The sequence below is a fragment of the Micromys minutus genome (genome assembly GCF_963924665.1).
Source record: "Micromys minutus genome assembly, chromosome: 19".
NCBI classification, from domain to species: Eukaryota; Metazoa; Chordata; class Mammalia; order Rodentia; family Muridae; genus Micromys; species Micromys minutus.
The window spans coordinates 32420534-32441305 of record NC_137954.1 but is presented as its reverse complement, the minus strand read 5'-3'; positions in this window follow the sequence as shown (position 1 = coordinate 32441305).

The following is a 20772-nucleotide window of genomic DNA, read 5'->3' as shown; positions in this document are numbered from 1 at the left end:
TGTCTGGAGGTTAGGTAAAATGGTTTTTATACAACTGTATGGACCTGACTTCAGATTCTCTACATCCAGGTAAAAGCCAGGCATAGAGGCACACTTTGATCTCAGCACTGGGTGGGGGCAGGGGAGGTCAGGAGGAGCTCCAAAACTTACTGGTTGGTTGGTCAGGTTTGGTGAGAGACCCCGTGTCTCAGAAAACAAAATGGAGTAGATTAAAAGAAGACGCTCAGAGCTGTCCTGTGGCCTCCCCTGTAACAGCCAAAGAAAAGTTTTCTTTCCCCGAAACATGGATTTTGGTCATTGGTGCTCAGACACAGTTGAAAGGTGACTCAGTCTTGAAGACCATTAACAATTAATTAGACACCCTGTGGAATTGCTGTAGAGAATACTTAGTCCTTCTTAATAGGACATTCAACAGAATACCCTGGGCTCTTCACGTCAACTCCACAGGGTTTACTCCCTAAACCTTCTAAGAAAGAGAAAATCGTAAAAAGTGAAGAAGAAACCAGACTTTAGTCCCCAGTTTTGTCCAGATGTGAAGGAGGCGGCACTTGGCTCCTGCCTTTAATTCCAGGAGTGAAATTCGATATTTCTACAGAGAGAAATTAAATGGGGTTAGGGTGCTTTTATAGGGAGATGTCGCAAAATGTCTCTACATGGCAAACTGTGCCCACATTACTAAACAGACCTGTCATTGTGCTCTTGTTTTGTGTTCAGGTCAGAGTCTCGTGGTGGGAACGATTGGTTGTTAGAGGTTATAAAAGAGATCACTCATGATTATTTCAGATCACCACTTCAGCCAAGGAAACTGGGGACTTGGCAGCTCTCCAGGAACCCTTCACCTAAATCGGACTCTGATTGTTAATGCGGCTGTAAAAGGAGCTCAAACATTTCTGTAGGAATTTCCCACTGTGAATTCTGAAGCCAAGATGCCTCCCTTACTGCTGCAGAATGATTTGCATAACTGAGCAAGCCCATTTCCCTTGGCTACCTTTTCTTTTCCATAAGCATAGGCTCTGTTCTACCTAGGTGAGTTTGTTCTAAGCTTGCTTGCTTAGGTCCTCATGTCTTTTAGGATATGGTGGTTTCTTAAATACTAGCATTTTCAAACCAAGTCGGCCTTGCTCTGTCCAGTCGTTCACTGAGTTCCTCAAACCTGACTAGCTCAACCAAGACTTAGGCCCTGAAACCCAGACTGAACCTCGACATGGAGTCTTCTAAAAACCTGGTGCTGAGTGTCTGTGAGTGTAATAGAACTCCCAGACGCCATCGAATTTCTCTAAGTGTGTATAATTAGCAGAGGTGCACAGTGGGTGATTTTTTTTTTTTTTTTTTTTTTTTTTTGGTATCGAAAAAATAGTCTTGATTTTTCACATCTGCAACACATAATATTCCTCACACTAAAATCAAACCTTTTAATGGAAATATTCCAAGGCATCCTTTGTACCTCCTTCAAAGGGCTTTCCTTGATGAGACACTATGTATCTTGCTTTAGTTGACTTCCTCTAAAATAAATACTATTCCCTGGGAAAATACAACAAATACTTTCCAATCGTGTTAGAGTTAATTGGCATGTGAAAGTTTCCTGAGGTGATACGTAGATGCCAACATTTGCGGAATGCACTGAGAAGGATTCTGGGGAGAAGGTGTCACGGTTATCAAAAAAACGGTGGCTTTGAGTTGGAGGATTACCTACAAAGATAAGATCTATACAATGTGTAACCCTCAAAAACATCTGTCTTCTGAGCTTTTAAATATGATCTTAATGTAGGGGTTCAGCAGTCCATCTTTTCCTCACAAGGTTTTTCCACGGAAGAGAGCATGTTTGTGAAGGTGAATACATAAATCACCTACTATCTTTTTGGTAGGAGCTTTTAAAAGTCTATAGAGCATAATATGGAAAAAATAGGGGTTTTTTGTTGTTGTTTTTTAGTTTATTTTACAATTTAAAAATTACCACAGGGCTCTGTAGATGGATCAGTGGGTAAAAATGTTTGCCGCACGAGCCTGACAACATGAGTTTGAGCTCTGGTACACAGTGAAAAGAAAGTTTAACTCCCCAAAGTTGTCCTCTGACTAGCAGGTGACTACAATAGGGAAATCAACGCACACATCCCATACACTACAATGAATAAATTGTTAGGATGCATACTCTGTTGAAATATATGAATATAGTAAAAAAGAATCATATGCTCACCACTCAGAGAGTGGAGAATTAAATATTAGATTACTTTTAGACTGATTGCTATTCACACGTTTAACATAAGTTACATGCACCTTAAAGTGCCCCCTTTTCATTTGAAGCTATGAGCCTGGCCATCTCAACACATGAGTTTATGTCATCGTTTGTCATCATTTTCATTTCCCATTACCTGTTCATCGATGATGAGTTTCCCTTTGTTGTTACAAGATGATCATTTACAGTCACTTGTACTGTGAAAAGCATTTTGCATCAGATTAACAGATTTTGTACATAATCCTAACTGTGTGTGTGTGTGTGTGTGTGTGTGCGCGCGCGCGCGCGCGCGCGCGCGTGTGGTATATTCACCAGCTTTTGGTACAACAAAATTCCTTCCAGAAATTTCCCATAGAACAGGCCCATTTTTCCATGCACTTAGCAATGTTGAGAAGTGAATGGATTTGCTTAGGGCATATGGAAACATCTGAGACTCCCTGAGTGGCATCTTCAGTCAGCCACAGGACCCACCCTGTGTGAAAGGTCCTACTGCAAACTGGTACCTTTTAATTCCCTCCCCCACAACACAAGAAGTGCATGCCCTGGGATGTGGATGTGCCACGTGCTTGCCCAATAAGTAAATATTTTGCCAGGGAAATGGAAGAACCAGAAGAAAAGAGCTGAGGGAAAGAGAGAAGGCAGCCTGTCATTCTCGTACTTTCCAATGAGCCTTGGGGTATTAAGTGTGTTTATTCATCAGACCAAAGGTTTTAATATGTAACCGAGCAATCGCTCCTATGATGAGGAAATCAAGGTAGCTCCCTATTGTAAAGTGGAAAATTCCCCTACATAGTTTCCTCAAGGCTGCCACAGAGAAGCCAGCTAAAAATACCCGTCTGACTGATCAGAAATCTACTTGCTAAGGAATTCTGTTCATCCTTGTCACGGAGTCCACATGGTGTTTTGGAATGTGAAGCTTCGGGATGGAGCTGAGAGTAGCCCTTTGGTGTGAACCAGTGTCACTAGCTAAAAGGCTGGAGTGTCAACATGCTAAGGGGAACTGTTTCAATAATTATGCAGGTGTAAGCTTATTGTACTTCTGTAGGGAAGTTCTTTGTTACATGTTTGTCCAGTCGGGAACCTCTAAGCCTAAGTATTTATATAAGACAATACCAAGCTATTAAGAATATCCTCAAAGCCAGGCTGGATAATGGCAGGCTTGGTATGCCAGCTTTTCTGGAAACTGGGGCAGAATGATCACAAATTGAAGACCTGCCTGGACTATAGAGTTCATGTCTAGCCTGAGGAACATGATAAGACTGTCTCAAAAATTTTACGATGGCTGGGACTGTACTCAGTGCTAAAACCCTCTGCAGTCAAATTCCTGTACTTCTAATTCTCTCCCCCCCCTCTCTGTGTGTGTTTCTTTTTTAATGGGTATGACACAAATATCTGAGAAAAGCAACTGGCAGGGGGGATTTTGAGCTATAATTTCACAGGAAGTTAAGACAGTGGGAGCTTAAGACAGATGGCCACACTGTATTCACGCTTAGGAAGTAAAGAGAACTGAATGTCTCTACGAAAGTTACTTCTTTTCTACTTAGTCTAGGACCCCAGTCCATGGAATGGTAACACCCCTGCTCAGGATAGTTTGTCTCCTTTCATCTAACCTATTCTAGAAAATCCCCTATAGTATGCCCAAAAGTTCATAGTGATTCTAATACTTATGAAGTTGACAACCAAGATTATTCTCTCCTCTCTCTCTCTCTCTCTCTCTCTCTCTCTCTCTCTCTCTCTCTCTCTCTCTCTCTCTCTCTCTCTCTCTCCCCCTCTGTCTCTCTGTCTCTCTGTCACTCTCTTTCTCTCTTTCTCTCTCTCTCTGTATGTGTGTGTGAATGCACATGCACAAATCTGCAAGCACCCGTGAATGTGTATCTGAAGGCAAAACCTGTATTCAAATAACTGATCAAAAAAGTTGAAGAGACTAAGAACTCATCCCTAAGGGGAATGTTTCTATTAATACTACCCCCACATACCCCACCACCGTTGTGACTTTCGGAACATTCCAGAAGAGGAAGCAGAAGGGTGGAGGGTGGAAAGGAGCCCTTTCCAAATGGGAGGGCTACTGCCCACACGAATTCACACAGCTGTGGGTACCTGCACAAGATCAAGTCAGCCAAGATGCAGGAAACGAGGGAGATGCTCTCCAGCCTCTGCCCCTTAGTACAAAGCTATTTGCAGTAGACAGCTTCTGGGGGAGGGAAAACCATTCTTCTTTGAGGGCGTGACCACCTGTAGGTTTGCAGCCTGCCAGTGGATAGCCATCCACATATGGGCAGTTGGGGAAATGTGGAGAAGACTAAAGAGATAAGGGGGAGTGTATATGATTGTATCCCATTCTGTATACATATATGAAGTTGTCAAGTGATCAAATGTAGATTAGCTTTTGAAAATCCCATGCAAAGCTATTCATTGAAATGCAACTGGTCTCGGGAGAAGAATGACAAAAACATTCAGCAATGCAGTCACAAAATGATTCTTAAGCAACCACAGCACTGTGTGATTTGTTGTTATTTAATATCTTTGAAGCACGTGTACGATGGAAACTGTTGTCACATCATGATAGAGGTGAGATTATAGGAGAAAATTATAAGTGATATGTTAAATCATCATAAAAAACATGTTTACTTACATTCATGTATAAACCAAACCTGAAGGAAACTCACCAACATTAAAATATGATTATCCCTCGGTATAGGAAGTTCTTACCATTGATTTTCTCATTTTTCCCCTATATCATTAAAAAAAAAAAAAAACATACTGGTAAGCCCAATTTCTTGAACTTGGTACTTTTATAATTAAAAAAAAGAACAGATTGTTTCCAAAGACAAAAGCAAAAGAAACCCAGGACATAGTATAGGAAGTAAATTGAACTTGGAAAAATTACCTGAAAAAAACTCCTTTTTGTTTCCGCTTTCAGTAATTTTCTAGTAAAAATCAAATGCTCCTAAATGAGGTTGCAAGGCCTTATTGTCTTGACATCTCTCACACCTAGTTTCAGAAAAACAGCAAGGTTAACCTTGCAAACTCCTCACTGTCTTTGTAGGCCTGTGGCTGGCCCCAGAAAAGACATAACAGCCATCAGGAACACAGTGATACTTTCTTGTTCAGGAGTAAGTAAAACCTTACTAGAGATGGTTTATGTGGCTACTACCCTTCCTGGTGGCTTAATTGTACAGAACTGCTTTGTCCAGTGGGGAAATGTGTTCACAAAACAGTTTTAGAACAAGTTGCTCTATCTGCTGGGGCTGAGGAATGACTAATTACTTAAGTACCCATTTCAATAGCTCACTGTGTGACTGGGAAAGTCATGTTCTCTGAACCTAAGTGCTAAGGAATATGCAAATTCAAGTCTCTGGACTCTGCAGGAAGTGTAGGCTACCAAAGGTTGCTCACATGTATCAATAACATAAAATAATTTTCATAGAGCTTGCTACCTGGTGACTTCATTTCTACTCAATAGAAAATAACTCTAAGCTCTTGCAATATGTGAGCCTTATAATTTAAACCAGCTTATAACGATCCAGTTTAACCAGTAGATGCTTCCCGCCGTGGCCTGACCCTGTACAAGCCTCCATTTTGACTGTTTTTTTGACTGTGCTGTTTTCATGACGATCCTCTCAGCACAAGCGAGGCAAAGCCGAGGCTGCCTTGCACCTTCTTACAGTGTTCATTATCATTCAGTGCTCACAGGTGCCACTGGGAGTAAGCCCAATGACAGAATCAGATAAGCAACTGGAATGTTCCACCATGCCCTTTGGCTCACGCCAGAAGCGCTTATTTATCTGCCTAAAGCCTTTATGTCAGTTCATAGATGAAATGAATCATTAGCTCATTCAAAAGATGTCAAGATCACCCCTGGAATGAGGCAGGGTGATGACGTAGCTATGCAGAAAATGACACTAGTTAACTCCCCAAGTTCAGAGTCATTAATGAACGGCACCTTCATTGCTTCTGTCTAGGCTTGCCTCATAGAAAGGGGACAAAGTATAGAGATGGATTACAAAGAATGGTGGTTTCCTTTGACATAAAATCAGTACATCTTCAGAATAACGTCCCCCCCCCAAATTTTTTTAGAAGATTTCCCAACAGGATCCACCCAATATGATGAGTTAAGTATGGTCTGCAATGCTTCCATTCCAGCTGAGGGCCACTGCTGTCCCTCACTGGAGACTCATGGGTTAACTCAGGACACTCTTCAAGTGCTTCACACAGGACAAGGCTTCCAGGAAGGAAACTGCTTCAGCCACGACTCGGATGACTCTGATGACTTTTACCCAATGGTAAGCAGGACCAATGGGGAAAATAAAAATCTAAGGGAAGTCATTTTGTGGTTCTATGAACTTGTGTGTCCCTCTACTAGTGTCGCTGGAGACTTCTCCTCCGTAACATAGGGTGTTACTAATTAACAGAGATTTGCGATCAATTTCTCAACAACAGTAAATCAAACACTGCTCAGCACAGAAGTTTGGGAAGCCCCTCAGAAGTGCCTGCTATCGTTTGTTGACGTAATGTTTTATTTTACACCACTCATGTCCTGCTTGGGAATTCAGACATTTTTACATAATTTCCCCCTTTGTGTTCTCTTTCTGTATTCCTGGCTTTTTCTTTTCCTACTTTTTTTTCTTATTAGTTTTACACCCATAACATATTGAAATAGGACACATCTCACCTCCTCCTTCTGCCCATTTTTTCCTTCCTTCCTTCCTTCCTTCCTTCCTTCCTAAACCAAATGGTCACACACACAAGTAGAATATCTGTGTGACCCTTTGTATATGTTCTGCCTAGGGAGTAGCACTATTAGAAGGTGGAGCCTTGTTGGAGTAGGTGTGTCACTGTGGGTGTCACCCTAGGTGCTTGGAACTCAGTCTTCCACTAGCCACCTTCAGATGAAGATGTAGAACTCCCAGCTCTGCCTGCACCATACCTGCCTGGATGCTGCCATGTTCCTGCCTTAATGATAATGGACTGAGCCAGAACTATAAGCCAGCCCCAATTAAATGTTGTCCTTATAAGACTTGCCTTGGTCATGGTGTCTGTTAACAGCAGTAAAACCCTAACTAAGACAGCAGCTAATAAAAATATTAGCGAATAGCTTTCTCCTTCACCTCTGGGAAATCCTGACTCTCACTGAAAACATAAATAGAAGATGGAGTACAGAAATGCAAAGAGATTTTTTTTAGAATATCTTGAAATTATTTTAAATACATATATTTAATTAATTCTTTGGGAATTTCAAATATGCATTCAATATCTTTTTATCATATTTTCTCTACTTCTTCCCTCAACTCTTCCAAGATCCATCTCCCATCTACCCTGTTGCAAGCAATTTTCACCCCCAATAAACCTGTATAAAAAACACACACTCCACTTATATATTATAAGCTATAAGCCTAGATGAGGCTATTACCACACCAACCTATTCCCCAGCTATGGTACCCTTGTTGCTACTTGCTATTTCTCCCAGCAAGATGGTTCTGCTCCATCTTCCTCTCTCCTCCCTCTCTTTATCAGGTTTATTGGGGCTAAAGATTAAGGCAACACCAACTGTCAGTTCCATGTTCTTTTTGTAAATAACTCACTGAGTCCAATTTGTGTTCCCCATATACTCTTGGGTGTGGGGCCATCCACTTGCACATTGTCCTTCTACCAGGAACCACATCCCTCAAGAAAACTTCTCTCTCTCTCTCTCTCTCTCCTCTCTCTCTCTCTCTCTCTCTCTCTCTCTCTCTCTCTCTCTCTCTCTCTCTCTCTCTCTCTCTCTCTCTCTCTTAGAAGTCTATTAGGAGTATCAATAGCTCCTTAGTTAGGGGTTGGGGTCCCATGAGCCACTCCCCTGTTCCTACCAGAATATCTTCACTGGCTTGATCCTTTGCAGGTTTTAGTCAGCAACTACAGCTGCCCTGTGTAGAGGGCAGTGGGCCTGTTTTTTCTGGACGACATTGTTTTCCATTGGTCCTCCTTAGGGGAGTGGGTGATATAGTCCCATTGGTGGCTAAGCACCTCGCAGATGCTTATTCTATTCATTCTGACCAGTTGTGAGATTCTGCATTGATCATCTTCCCCTGAACATAGAAAACTCCCTCATGGGATCTGAGAACTATGCTGGTCTATGGGTATAGACCGTGAATGTAGAGAATAGTTTGATGTATGTCCATTTAGCAAAACAGTAGTCATGGGTTCACCTGCAGAGCCTGTAGTAGCTTCCTGACTATGGGTTTTGGATGATCTGCCATACTAGGCATGCATGTCATCCCACAGAATAGGCCTTATACTCAATCAGAAAGTGATGTTACCCCACAATGTTTGTGCCACAATTATACTCATGGCATATCTTACCATTTGGGTAATTATTATAGGTTACTAGATGGGTAAAACTGCTGATAACTTTTCCTCCAGCATCCTGGATAGCACTTTCCAGTCCTATGAAAGCTAGCCAACAATGAGGAAAATCATTGGTCAGTGCCAACTTGATGTCTCTATGTCCTGTGACCAAAGGGCATGGTGTCTGTAGCAATAGGGACTTACCATTAATTCCTTGCCAATCAGCAACAATGCCAATAGCCTATATTGTTTGGGGGTTGTACCTGGGACAACTTAACCAACCAGCCCAAGGAAAGGTAGCCCATATCTGACACTGAACATTTTATTTGGCAATAAAATAAATATATTTTCTTTTGTTATTCCTCTCCCTTCTCCTTCTCCCAATGCCATCCTTTCCCATCCCCTTCCTCCTCTCCTCCCCTTCCCCTCCTTTATATCCCCCTTCTTTCTCCCTCTTCCCTCCCCCTTCCTCCACTTCACTCCTCCCTCTTCTCTCTCCCCTCCTCCCCCTTACCATTCCTCTACCCTTCCTCCTTCTCTTCCCCTTCCTCTCCCTCCATCCCCTTATCTCTCCCTCCACCACTACCTCCCCCAACCCTGGCTTCTGGGAGAGGCATTATTTCCTCTGTACATTAACCCAAATTAAACTCTTTCACATGAGTTTATGAGATTATAAGTTTTCATATGACTTTTTCAAATATCCTTAGTGTTGGCTGTATCTCCTCCCTCCTGCTGGAAATATTCTATTGAAGAATGAAGACTGGAGGTAGAAACTGGATGTGGGGCTTCCAGACGTTAGCAAGGAGACAGCCAAGGAAGGCTGACAAGAGCTGAAGAGGAGGCACCTGCTGCCAAGCCTCAGGAAAGGGGGGAAAGCAACTCCCACAGGATGTCCTCTGACTGCCCCGAATGAGCACTAAACAAGTGTAATTTTTAATCTTTTTTTTAATAAAAACTAAAGAAGATAATTTTTCGGAAATCTTAATCTTACAAAACTAAGAAATGTATGCATTCCTTCATCTCTTGGAACTATAAATACTTATCTCTATAAAATACTTATCTCTATATCCATAGACAAACAATGCTCCCAGCCTTAATGTGAGAAGGTTCTCTTTACTCGAATGATGACAAAATCGGAGACGCTCAGGGCTCAAGGGGTTAAGAAAAAGTAACAGTTTAAGGCTTAGCTCTGAAGGTGACTATGCGTTTCTATCACCCCCTTTAAGGCTCTGCAAACGTTATGGAAGAAGGGGCAGAGAGCAGATACTCTCTATCAATTGATCGGGAAGACAGAGGGAAGGGTAGAGAGGAAGAGAAATGCAGGAAACCTCAGACTCATGGGCAGAAGAAAAACCAAAGGGAGGGCTGAGGGTATGAGAGAGTGGTGCTTGCCTAGCCTTCGATGATTCCTAGTCCACATAAAGGGGAGCAGAGGGGGATGGAAAGAGAAGGGGGGGAGAGAAGGAATGGCATTGGGAGGAGAAGGGGGAAGAAAACAAAAGACATTATGGTTCTAAATTGTGTGTTTCATCGTTTCATTAAGGAAGACAACTGAGGGAAATCAGTCTGGCGGTTCCTCAGAAAACTGGACATAATCCTACCTGAAGACCCAGTTATTCCACTTCTGGGCATATACCCCAGAGAAGCTCCAACATACAATAAGGACACATGCTCCACCATGTTCATAGGAGCCTTATTTATAATAGCCAGAAGCTGGAAAAAAACCCAGATGTCCTTCAGTAGATGAATGGATACAGAAATTGTGGTATATTTACACAATGGAGTACGACTCAGCTATTAGAAACAACGACTTTATGAAATTCCTAGCAAAATGGATGTATCTAGAGAATATCATCCCCAGTGAGGTAACCCAATTACAAAAGAACAGACATAATATGTAGTCATGATAATTGGATACTAGCCCCAGAAAGCTCTGAATACCCAAGAAACAACTCACAGACAATATAAAGCTCAAAAAAAAAAAAAAAAAAAAAAAAAAAAAAAAAGCCAAAAAGTGGAAGCCTCAGTCCTTCTTAGAAAAAAAATAAACAATTAGTGTATAGCACCCTCTCAGAGTGGGGTACACCTAGACCTTAAATCATTAATAACTCAAGAGCTAAGAAGATAACCTTGTGGCAATTTTTGGTATTTAAATATCATTATGTTTAATCTTTACACACCAAGAAAACTTTGACTATTTCCATGTTACATTTTGTTTTACATGCACTTTATGATCATTGTAAATAGTAAGATTTCAATCCATACTATCAAACCTTTAAAAAATATCAAGTACTGACAAAAATATATTCATATACTTTTATGCTAAAATGCTTTTAATAATCTGTGCATGTATCTCTGTTTTGTTTTAAAAAAATAAAGTTGTAAGAAAAAAACAGGAGGAGAGGCCTTCGGTTAAGGCTCATTATCCCAGTATAGGGGAATGCCAAGGCGCTGAAATGGGAGTGGGTGGTTGGGAGTAGCATCTTCATGGAAGCAAGTAGAGGGGGAGGGGACATGGGAAGGGGAAAGGGGATAACATTTGAAATGTAAATACATAGAATATTTAATAAAAATGATAAAAAAAGAAAAACGGGAAGCAATCAATAAAAAAATAAAAAGTAAATAAAAAGGACAACCGAGGTGAGCAACTAGCCCTGTCGGATGCCCACACTCATGAACACACTGAGAAAACAGAGACTTAAGAATTATCTTTCTGTCCTTACTTTAGCTATCGAAAATAATATGGTGTGTGTTGTGAGAATCAGACACATGACACTTTACCAGAAGATAAGATGGATCTGTTCTCGTCCCCCATCCCCCCCCCCCCCCCCCCCCCCCGTCACTGTTATCTCAAAATTTGTCAGGACACGAGTAAGAGGTTTCCTTCAGTAGGAGGAAAATGCACACTCTGGAGACAGGAGAAGTAGAATGTTATTTAATGAACAAGTTGGTTGATTGCAAATATTCTTACTTGATATGTGTGCAAAAGCTTCTAAATGTGTTAAGATACAGCTGGGCAATAATGCTCATTCCTTTTACGAAGTGGGTTTAAAAGTCAAATTAAGAAAGTAAGCTAAATCCACACGCCCTCTTCTTGCTTGGCATTCCATTTGCAATCCTCCTACACCCTGCGTGATACCATCCTACGAGAGTTTCCCCAGCTCGTGTGCCATTTGGCCAGAGGGTCTAAGGATGCCAGCACCTCCCTCCTCTACGTCAACCCTTGCAGCTGCGACTCGGGATCTCGGTCCTGCCTTTCTTGTGACCTAGTTATCATTTCCTGCATACCAAGAAGAGACTTGACTTTTCGGAGTAGAAAGTAGCCCGTCAGCACCTTGTCTCAACAGATGCTTTAGCTCTTGAATGTTTTCCAGTTCCCAGGAGTGAGTAACCGACCGCAGCCTGGCATGACTGTACTTGAGCCGTCCGATTCTCTCTCCTCCAAGCCACAGAACGATGCTCACACAGGGGTTTGAGGGAAGCGCATCCAAACCACCCGCTCACCAGAGTGTGATCAAAAAGGATCGTGTGGCGATGAGAGTGGGAAGTCAAGGCCTGGAAAACTGAATGCAAAGGGCACATTGGCCTCAGGCAAAAGGCACAGCCAGGAGCAGAAGTAAAGGGGCCCGCTTTGGTCCTCTTCCTGGGTTTCTTCAACATCTCTTGGAGCCAGGCTTTCCTGTCATCCATTGTGTCTGGAGGTACCTAGAGTAGACGAGACTTCCAAGAATGTCTATATGCTTGGGAACTCTGGGAGAGTGAGAGCAACCTCATCAGCTGCAATTCCGCTCTATCCAAGAACTGTTTAGGTCTATGTCTCCCTGAGCCCTAGAGCGCTCCTAACTTACAGGTCTCTCCCAAGTGTGTCTTCCCCTGTTCCTAGAGCAACAGATCATGTCTCTCTTAGCTGTTGCGCCTTCTCCATCACTCAGGATGTAGTTAGAAGCCTGCTTTTCCGGGCAGTGAGATGAAACAAGATTTGGGTCTTTACTGTGGACACCCACAGACTCTTCATTTCTCACAGCACACAGTCGCCCTCACGATCACATCCTTGTGTACTTAGCACCTCGTCGAAACGCTTGAGGTTTACAAATGCCTACACCATGATCTAAATACATGGGCTTGCTCCCGCCTTGTTTCCTATACTGATTAGCCACCGATTCTTTTTCATGCTTTAGCTCCAACTCACCTTTGTTCTCCTCCGCAGGGTGGTCTCAAGTTTCAGAATTCACTGTCTGCATTGCTACAGTAAGTGACTTTCTCACCCCAGTCACAGAATCAAAGAATAGGATAGCAACACCTCAGAGGAACCTGTACTTGGTCACCTCGGGGAGGAAAAAGATATTGGCATACCATACCAGGTCATCTTTCCTAGGGGACTAGTTTTGTTTTCAGTAAGTCACCTTTAAAAATGCTTTACTACATTTATTGTTTGTGTAAGTGGGTATTACAACATATCCACGTGGGATCAGACTACAACTTGCAGGAGCTGCTTCTTCCTTTGTACCATGTGGGTCCTGATCTCTGGTCATCAGAATTGGCAGCAAATACCCTTAGGTGTCATCTCACCAGCCTCTAATTCATCTTTAAAATGTCCATCGATTATGTAAACCATTAGAAATTGTCAGTGTATTATTTCTGGGTCTCTGTCATCCAGAGACTTGGACAAAGCAACGTTTGAGAGGAATTGTTTGTTTTGTCCTGTGGTTCCTGATGGGATGGAGATTAGGGTTCTACAGACGAGTTCCCAGTGTGGGAGCCTCTGGTAGGGATTGTTCAGACTACTAACAACACACAGTAACAGGAGAGCCTTCCACCAACGGGGAGCTGGGCATAATCTTCAAAGGCCTCCCTCTACTGACCTACTTCCATGAGCTAGGTGCCATACCTACCCATTACACACCATCCCAAATTCCTACAACATCCCATAACTGCCCCAGCTGGGGGGAAAGCATTAAATAAAGAAACACATTAATAAGTCTGTGAGAAGCATTTCAGATTTGGAAATTAACAGATTAGGTTAAATACTCATATATAATCATATAACATAATTTTTTCTTCTGTTTTGTTTTTCTTTATCCATGTAACAGTATTGGAAACTGAGGCAGCACTGTGAATCTGCTCCAAGATCCTGTTGGGCCTATGTTTTTTGTTTTTTTGTTTTTGTTTTTGTTTTTGTTTTTGTTTTTTTTGCAGTGTAGATTTATTTATTTATTTGATATATTTTAGTTATGTTTCAAATGTTATCCCCTTTCCCAGTTTCCCCTCTATAACCCCCTCTTCCATCCCCCAGCTTCTATGAAGGTGACCAACCCCTTCCACCTCCTGGTTCCAACATTCCCTCACACTGGGGCATTGAGCTTTGGCAGGACCAAGGGCTTCTCTTCCCATTGGTGCCCAACAAGGCCATCCTCTGCTACATATGCAACTGGAGCCATGGGTCTGTCCATGTGTACTCTTTGGATAGTGGTTTAGTCCCTGGGAGCTCTGGTTGGTTAGTAATGTTGTTCTTATGGGGTTGCCAACCCCTTCATTTTTCTTCAATCCTTTCTGCAACTCCTCTATTAGGGTCCCTATTCTCAGTTCAATGGTTTGCTGTAAGCATCTGTATTTGTCATGATCCAGAGACAGGATCAGGCTCCTTAGTACATGAATTTAAACATACTTTATTTGACTTGGCTGTAAGAGGTCCTTCACTGAGGGGTGTGACTCGGCATTCATGTTGTTACAATTGGCTCTCTCAGAAGTTTCTCCTGTTTCTCCACAAGCTTCACTCTGTATTTGTCCTTGAACTTGATTCTCTCCTAGAGCTTCAAGTTTTACTCTGGAAGCAAGCAGTCTCAGAGGACATTGCCTCGGGGCAGACTAAGCTGGCCAGATCCATAAGTTCATTTCAGATCCAGAGAGGAGGCAGGGCAGGCTGTGAACAGAACCCAGGTAAGGCCCTTTATGTACTTTAGGAAGTCCTTGCTTTATTTCTATGTCAGTGAAATGGGGTTGGGAAACAGGAACAGCAGAAAGAACCAGACTGGAATAAAACACCTGAGCATTATAGACTCATACAAGCACCCAGAGCCACACCCTTGGTGGCCTCAGCCCAAATGGTTTAGGCCAAGGGCAGACATGGGGTCTCCTATAGTCCCTGGGAACAAGGGTAAATATCCTTACCAAGTAGTAATGTTCAATTTTAACAAAAACTTTTGTCAAGTCTTTTCTATATATGCTGTGTTTTTCTTATTAGTATGTATTAATTGTACAGTGTTCTGAGTTTCAGTGGAACATTGCTGTATGTCCATGCCCAGGACTTGATCTACCCACTCAACACACACAGACACACACACACACACACACACACACACACACACACACACACACTTTGTTTGACTTACACATGCCCTCCCATGTTCTCGATCCCCTTCTCCTTCTTTATGCCCCACTTCCTCTTTCCTTGTAGGACTCCAGGGGAAGGCTTTTTGACTTAAGCTAGAACACGATACAGGAACTAAATCTTGAGAAGTGAAGGATTCAGAGTGGTAATAGAGATTTTACATAGTAACTGGATTTGAAATTTAGAGAAATAGAAAAAAATCCATACTGGGTAATAGTTAGGCAGCACAGAGAGGGAAGAAACTCATGAATGTTACCCCCTAGCTGGGAGGCTATTCAAAGTGATGGTTCCTGCGGTGAGGACAGTCAGTTTTCTTCAGTGCTATGGTCCAGGGTAAGGTGCTTATACTGTAATCGGTACTTCATGTGCTCAGTGGGTTGTAATAAATAAATAAATAAATGGAAAGGCTGGCATCAAGTTGGAGTGAGGACATGGGAGAGGGGTTGTCAAAGAGTTGGGAGGTTCAAGTGGGGCACAGAAGGGGCAAATATGATCTAAGTACCATATATGCAAATATGAAATTACCAAAAAATACACGGAATTTATAAAATAAAATGACTAGTTTAAAAGTTTTTCTTACATGGTGTACTATGAAAAATATAAAACCTTAACCTGCCTCTACAAGAAATCCACCACTAAGGTGAACTTTATTTGTAAACATTTCAAAATTTTTTTTCAGTGTCACATGAACAAAGGCTAGAGATCACAAATTCCTTTGCCTTATGTTGGCTCCAATCCCACCTTGGGGTCCTAAAATATTAAGATTTAAGACGAGAACTATCTCTTACTTGAATAAGATGACACTTACCAAGCTTAGACGATCCATGTGGGCATGTCACTAAACACTGAGATGTCTGGCATTTCAGAAATCACTAATTTCCCAACTAACTCATCTTGCTATTCTAACATCTGAAGAATCACACACACACACACACACACACACACACACACACACACACACACACACACACTCTTAACTCTTACCTACCAAAAGACATTCCAAATATTCTAATATAAATCCACATTTAAGAGCAGGATGAACATAGCAAGACACAGCTAAATATTAAATGAACAAAGTTTTCTGAAAAGTAAAAGTAGACAGAGCTTAGTAGCTCTTTGATACTTTAAGTTCCGTATTAGGTTCCTCATAGAGCCCGTTCCCACTTGCTCTCTGCTGAAGTTGAAATTGAGTCCTATGTCAAAATAGAATAAAAGATACAGAGTTCTCTATGCAACATTTCATTTAGAGTTGCATACGTCTCTGGATAATATATCTATACCTCTCTTAGAGATAACAAAGCTAGAGAGCTGAGTAACTTGTTTAAGGCGCCCCAACTAATAACGACAGATCTTGGTCCTGAGTCCACCCTGATCCACTGTCCACAGGGCTCTCTATCTTGCTATCTGCCCGTCTGTATTGGCTACAGGGAGTCTATGAGGGAGAATAGACCTCTGGGCTCTGAGCACCACAGGAAGTATTCTAGTGGGCTTTCTGTTGCTGTTTATAAACACCATAACCAAAAGCAACCTGAGAAGGAGAGGACTCATTTGGCTTACACATCTCAGTCACAGCAGGAATTCACCATGAAGAAATGCTTCATGGCTCCGCTCTCTGAGAAAACCCAGAAGGATCTGCCCAGGAGCAGCACTGCCCACACTGAGCTGGGCCTTTGCACATCCATTGTTAATCAAGAATGTGCCCCGCAGGACTATTTGATTGGGGTGTTTTTATAAATGAGGTTTCCTTTTCCCAGGTGACTCTAGTTTATGCCAATTTGACAGAAACTACCCAACACAGAAGTCAGGCCCAAAGCTACACTGCCAGTCTGTAACTGAATTCTGAGTTCAGAAGTGACCTGGTCTCTTCCTACACTAAATGCTCTGCTAGACTTTTAGCCTTGTCATCTCACTTTTGTCTGTCACTGACCTAGTTTTACCACAGGCATTGCTCTGGATAGCCCAATCTTCTGTGAGGTCTTTGCTCTGTTTACTCAGTGTTAGCCACAGCATTACAAACTGAACGATTAACCTAATATTTTTTAGGTACCTAGGGAGATGGGCTACAAGAATGTTCTTATGCTGCTGCGGTTGTAGGGAAAAGGTTGGGTTTGTGTGTTTATGTCTATTTTCCTTGAGAGTTAGTCCATAGATTTCATTAGAGTCCTCAAGTAAAACTCAAAAGATCTGAAGAAGATTCTTTCAAACACTTGATTTTTTAATTAAACAAAAAGTAGAATAAAAGAAAGAAATGGAAAGAAAAAACAACCCAATCATTGTTCTTTTTAATAATAGCCTACCATGAAAGGATTTTAACTGTCCAGAATTTCCTGAAACACATAATATGCTCAGACTTGCTCTCCATTGCTCCCGATGATAGAAGTGCAGGATTCCTGTTATTCGTGCTGTGGATTCCCAGCTCTGATATTTCCCTCCTCTCCATTCAGATGACCAGGCCTGACTGTGTCCATGTACTTCTCATTAGGAAACCTAACTGATAACTCTTCCCAGGCTCCTATCACAGGACTGAATAAGCAAGTAATTTCCTAATGGCAGGACCAATGCCAATCAGTTCTTAAAAAAAATAAAAAATAAAATCCCCCAAAGGAAAACCCAAACATACTGAGAAACAGGAAGCACATGAGTCTAACTATAACTATAACTCAATGTAGAAATAACTCCAGGTGGACATACGTTATAAGCACCATGTAGTTTGAAACTCAGACATTTTCTTTATGTAAGATAAATTCACTGGAATATAAAGAAATCCCATTCTCTATTAACATAGTAATGAACTCTTACTGTCTGATAGGAGTTCTAGTTTAGATGTTATTGTTGTTGCTGTGTTAATTATTTCGTTAGTTAGTTGTTAGTCAGTTAGTTTTACTTTGTGTCCTATGAGCCAAAGACCAACCTAAGCAAGTGCTGTGCCAACCCCTTAGCATGACAAGCAACTCATATAAATTCTTAATATAGCTTCTTATCATTGAAGCTTCACCCAGTGGCTCAAGGGTTATTAATTTCTAGAAGGAAGAAAAAGGAGGAACTTTTTTTTCTAGTCTAGCAAACACACGGTGTTGACGTTCCTCTAGTAGTAAATCCAGTCCTATGCAATCTGTAAATATTAACTTATAAAACACAAAGCTTCCAGGCTCGGGGATTTTTGAGGTGAGCACTCTTCCTGAGAGCCTCATTCCCATCCCTGGGGATTTTGTATCCACAGTTTAGTCTCCAGTTTCTCAGAAATCTTTGGAAACTGTTCATACCCAAAGTATTGAGATTCTTGTTTAAATGAAATTGTCTAATCTTCATTCTAAGTCTGTCTTCATAACTGTGGAGGATTGTGTATGCGCTCCATTTTACTGAGACATGAAGTCCAAGCTTAGATAACAAATAAGTCGAGATGAAGCCTAAGTCTGCCTGGCTCTAGAATTCATGTTCAGCAACAGCGTGGGACAGAATTGAGCACAGAAGGAATGTTAACACATTGGTTCTGCTATGCTGCAGGTTCTGCAGAGCTGAGCACCCCCCAAGGCTCAAGACGTCCAGAAGTGCACGGTTCTGTCTCAGGTATGGCCACGTTGAGACCAGTAAATTTGGGAGTTGTACTAGCTGACAGTGAGCTATTCAGGCAAAGAAACATAGTACCTAGACATTTGAAATGAAAGAAGTAGGAGTGTCCAGTAATATATAATTTTATACATATATGTAATATGTACTGTGAGTGTACAGTGAAGGGGAATCCAGCAAAAACAGTCAAGCTGCGTGTTCATGATGAGGCTAGAGTTACTGGATTAACACGTTAAGAGTAAAATGTGTTTAAGAAGAAATATGGGGGGGGGGTACTGGAGAGGTGTCACGGTGGTTAAGAGCATTGACTGCTCTCCCAGAGGTCCTGAGTTCAAATCCCAGCAACCACATAGTGGTTCACAAGAATCTGTAATGGGATCTGATGCCCTCTTCTGGTGTGTCTGAAGACAGTGACAGTGTATATAATAAATAAATAAATCCAGAAGGAGGAGGAGGAGGAAGAAGAAGAAGGAGAAGGAGAAGGAGAAGGAGAAAGAGAAGGAGAAACATGAAAGGTGCCAGGACTGAGATGACCATAACCCCAACAATAAGAATTAGGAGCCCAGAAATCACATAAGACTGCAGCACACAAGGTGAAAAATATGTAAAAATCTGACTCTTGCCTTGCATAACTTTGCATTCTATGACCATGAAGTCTTTTCAAAGGGGCAGCAAGACCTTCTCTTCCATAGCACTCCAAACACAGGCAGCATCTCCATCACAGTTCTGCTGGCTTCTTCTTCCCTTTGCCATAATTAGTGATTAAATATAAAATGTGACTGGGCCACACCCCAGGAAAACAGATCAGTAAAACCCAAAAGTACTCCTGTGTGTGTCAACATAGATCGTCAAAAACATAAGCCAAGCAGGAAAAGCCAGACACAGCAGGTAATGCATTAGAGCTGTGTGTTTTATGTAAAATGTCCTTATCAGACAAATCCACAGATAGTCATCACAGCTTTGGTTGCAGGAGCTGGAGGCAGAGGCAAAATGGTACACTTTCAGGAACATAGTAATTTGGTCTTAAAAAGTTGTTTGCTAAAATGGTCTACTGGGCTGGCAAGATGAAGGCTCAGTGGATGAAGGGACTTGCTGCCAGGCATAAGGATCTGAGTTTGATCCCTCAGTCCCACATGATAAAGGGAGAGAAGCAATTCCTACAGGTTGTTTTCTGGCCTCCACACGTGTACCCTGGCACACACTTGCTCCACAAGGAAACATGCATGCATATACACAACAAGTAAACGCAATGTAACTTTAAGCATTCGGAGCCTACTAGCAAAGTCCTTTGTGTGGCTTGCCTGGGACAGGGAGGCTTTGGCCTGCCACTGGTGGAATAAAAAGAACCTGCTTTCTCTTCCTGATATCCCTCTTCTTTTTTTCTCCTGGTGACCCATATCCTTTCCTGTCATGCCATTACCTTCTTCCTACCAAGCACACAGAACGCCAGTCAGTTCTAAGAAGGAAATGACTTACTCAAAGCGTTATTCTTGAATCTCCCTGAAAGTCCTCATGCTCAGGAAATGTTCACTGATGCTATTCACACTTCTTTACCAGGGCATTCAGAAACCGAGGATGCACACTACTCCTGTAATTCTGAGGGACATAGGCATGGAGAATCGTAAGTCAGCGAAAACGGCAGACGAGAGGACGTTCTTTTCACAATTAATGGAAACTCTTTTACATACTCCAAGACTTGAATGCTTTTTAAATTTAAAAAAAAATGGAAAATGTTAGGTTCATTTTTTTCCCCATAATTTTTGTCTATCTTGTTACAAAGATCTGCAGCCTATGGGCATTTTCAATATGAGAAAAATAACCCTAAGAAAAGTGACTTACTCCATTTGAGTTCAGTGATATTCAGTAGTTCTTAACCTTCCTAGTGCTATGACCCTTTAACACAGTTCCTTATGCTGTGCTGACCCACCACCATAAAATTATCCCTTTACTACTTCAGAACTGTATTTTTCTACTGTGATAAATTTGGGGTGTAAATATCTGATATGCAGGATATTGAACATCCGACCACAGAGAATGAGACCTATGGGTTGAGAACTACTTCTGCCTCAGATGCTTTTGAGGCAGACAAACACAGCCACTGCTGCTTCTGATCAGAGATGCAATAAAGAACTTCAGTTTCGCAGGAAAGCAGAGGACCAGCCCTCTAATCCGGAACTTCTAATCCTAGAACTGGTCCTTACTGCTGACAAAATGTTAGATTATGGTATAAAATTATTCACCACTTAAAGAAAAAACAAAC